This window comes from Leucoraja erinacea, chromosome 6, assembly GCF_028641065.1.
Source record: "Leucoraja erinacea ecotype New England chromosome 6, Leri_hhj_1, whole genome shotgun sequence".
Lineage (NCBI taxonomy): Eukaryota > Metazoa > Chordata > Chondrichthyes > Rajiformes > Rajidae > Leucoraja > Leucoraja erinaceus.
This window is the reverse complement of record NC_073382.1, coordinates 42577307-42580967: the sequence shown is the minus strand read 5'-3', so window position 1 is coordinate 42580967 and position 3661 is coordinate 42577307.

Sequence of the window (3661 nt, the reverse complement as noted above, 5' to 3'; positions counted from 1 at the left end):
TTCTGCACGTTTTTGGTTTTGTTCCTGTAAGGGATTGGTCTCCAAAATATGGCCCGCGGGACACATTAGGTCCAGTGACCAGGAGATTTTTCGACCTCAGATTCAAGTCCGAGAACGCGGCGGCTGTTACCAGCTATGTCCCTCGAATTGTCGAGACATCACAAGCAAAGATCACAAGCCCGCCGTGAAGAAGGGTGCAATCAAAGATTATAGAACTCTGTTCTATCATCTTTGGGTGCAATGGTGGGTCGGGGAGTTCGGCAGCAGCGGCGGCGATGGTCGCAATCAAAGATACTAGTGGAGCTCTGCTCTATAATCTTTGGTCGTAATGGGACGGCTGCACGTTATAATGTGCTATCGTTCCACTCTCCCTCTCCCTCTTCCCCCTTCTCCCTCTCCCCTTCTCCCTCTCCCTTCTCTCCCCCTTCTCCCTCTCCCCTCCCTCTTCTCCCCCTCTCTCCTCTCTCTCCCCCCTTCTCCCCCTCCCCTTCTCCCTCTCCCCCTCCCCTCTCCCCTCCCTCCCTCCCCTCTCTCCCCTCCCCCCCTTCCCCTCTCCCCTTCTCCCTCTCCCTCTCTCCCTCTCCCTCTCACCTTTCTCCCTCTCCCCTTCTCCCTCCCTCCCTCCCTCTTCTCCCTCTCCCCTTCTCCCTCTCCATCCCTTCTCCCTCTCCCCCCCTTCCCCTCCCTCTCCCCCCTTCTCCCTCTCCCTCTTCTCCCTCTCCCCCTTCTCCCTTCCCTCGATCTCCCTCTCTCTCCCCTCTCTTCTCTCGATCTCTCTCTCTCTCCCTCTTCTCTCGATCTCCCTCTCTCCCTCCCTTCCCTCCCTTCCCTCTCTCCCTCCCTTCCCTCTCTCCCTCCCTTCCCTCTCTCCGTCCCTTCCCTCTCCCTCCCTTCCCTCTCCCTCCCTTCCCAGTTCAAAGAGTTCATGCAGCGGATTGGTGTAAAACACACACTTGTTCCTCCATACCATCCAGCCTCCAACGGGGCGGCTGCAAGGTCTGTTAGAGTTGTCAAAGATGCTCTCAAGAAACAGGTTTTGCAGGGTAGTTCAAAGCTCAGCATGAAACATCGTTTGGCTAGTTTCTTGCTGAAGTACAGAACCACACCACAAACAACAACAGGTTACTCACCAGCAGAACAGTTGATGAAGAGAAGGCTAAGAATATGCCTAAGTCTAGTTCAACCCAATTTGGCTTTGAGAGTTGAACAAAAACAATTAAGTCAGAAACGTCATTTTGACTCCCACAAAAAGGCGAGGTACTTCAAGCCAGATGAACAGGTTTGTGTGCTCAGTCCTCCCAACAAATCCAGTCGAGACAAATGGGATGTTGGGAAAATAGTGGAAGTGGGTGGAATAAAAAGATACTTAGTTGAAGTTGGAGATAGGAACAAAAGTGTTCATGTTGATCAAATTATTCCAGCCAAAGATGAACCAAAAACTGAGCATGAAGTCCTAATCCCTGAGTCTTTATCTGAAAGTGAGTTGGAAGAGCCAATTGTGATTGAAACACAAAGTTCAGTCAGTACAGACAAAGAAACAGATTCCTCTGGTAAAAGTCAGAGTACTAAAACAGTCCAAACAAGCCTACAGTTGAGTCAACGCCTAAACCTGTTACACCTGCTCCTGTTAGATGATCAGGCAGGATCTTTTTTTTAATTTTTTTATTTCAAAATAGACTTTATTTAATTCATGAACCATTCGAACAAACAAAATTAATCCGACATTTTCAGAGACTATACAAATTGTTCAGTACAATTTTTTACATTTGTCAAATTTCACCAAACAGTCCCCCACCCGTGCCACTGTGGCCCCTGTCCAAGTAATAAATATATACAATGTGTACACAGTGCGAAAATTTCATCTGACATTTTTCGTCGGCTATAGAGATTTTTCAATACCGTTTATAAGTCTTTTAAGTTCCACAAAAATGTCCCCATCCGTGCCACTCATGTGGCCCCCGGCGTGGGATACTTTCCCTTAATTTAATTTGAGGGGCGTCTCCACCATACCGTGCCCCCCATGTCCAGCAGCGGAAGGACCCTAGACTGTGGCCCTCTCCCACCGAGCCTTGGCGTTGGCTGCACCAAGCTTCAGCGAGTCCCTTAGCACGTACTCCTGCAGTCTGCAGTGGGCCAGTCGGCAACATTCCCTGACGGACATCTCGCTCTGCTGGGTGGTGAGCAACGCTCGGGCAGACCAAAGAGCGTCTTTCACCGAATTGATGACCCTCCAGCAGCACTCGATGTCAGTCTCTGAATGTGTCCCTGGGAACAGTCTGTAAATCACAGAGTCCTCTATGACGGAGCTGTTCGGGATAAATCGTTCCAGGGACCCTTTCATACTTCTCCAGACTCTTTTTGCAAAACCACACTCTGCAAAGAGGTGGGCAACCGTCTCCTCTCCATAGCAACCGTCCCGGGGGCAGCGTGCGCTGGTAGTGAGGTTCCGACGGTGCAGAAAGGATCTAACTGAGAGGGCTCCCCTCACCGCCAGCCAAGCCAGGTCTTGGTGCTTGTTGGTCAGTTCTGGCGATGAGGCATTTTGCCAGACAAGCTGGGCAGTCTGCTCTGGGAACCACGCCACCGGATCCATCGAGTCCTTTCCCTGCAGTGCCTGCAGGACATTCTGTGCTGACCACTGCCCGATGGACTTGTGGTCAAAGGTGTTGGTCCAGAAGATACAAGACAAGATACAAGATACATTTAATTGTCATTTGGACCCCTTGAGGTCCAAACGAAATGCCGTTTCTGCAGCCATACATTACAAACAAATAGACCCAAGACACAACATAATTTACATAAACATCCATCACATCGCTGTGATGGAAGGCCAAATAAACTTATCTCTCCACTGCACTCTCCCCCCCCCGATGTCAGAGTCAAAGTCAAAGCCCCCGGCTGGCGATGGTGATTGTCCCGCGGCCATTAAAGCCACGCCGGGTGGTGCGAGGTCGCACACCGGGTCTTGGTGTTAGAGCCCCCCGGCGTGCGCTCGCAGAGTCCCGCGGCCATTCCAAGCCGCGCAGGGCGGTGCTGTCAGGCCCCGCTCCAGGAGCTCTTCGACCCCGCAACTCGGGCGGGAGAAGTCGCGTTGCGAGAGCCCTGAAAAGCGCTCACCTCCAGGGACCCGCGGGCTCCCGGTGCCGCCGTCCACAGACCTGCAGTTGAAGCCTCCGATTCTCCGGTCGGGCCGCAGCAGCAGCAGCAGCAGCACTCCTCCACCGCTCCACCCGCTCCGGACTCGGCCAGCCCGGTCTCTTCCTGTTGGAGGCCGCTCCTCATTGCAGCCCCAACGATAACGGAGACCCGACGAGAAAAGGTCGGGTCTCCCGTGCAGGGAGAGATTTAAAAAGTTTCCCCCTCCCTCCCACCCCCCCCCACACCCACCCCAACAAAAAAAAACAAAAACTACATAAAAACATAGACAGAAAATAATAAAACCTTTCCACAGATGACAGATGGGGCGGCAATGTCCAGCTGACTGGCACATTGCGTGGCATCTGCGCCAGGCCCATCCTTCGCAACACCGGAGACAGATAGAACCTCAGCAGGTAGTGACACTTGGTGCCCACGTGCCTTGGCTCTACACTCCGCCTGATGCAGCCACACACAAAGGTGGCCATCAGGATGAGGGCGACGTTGGGCACGCTTTTACCCCCGT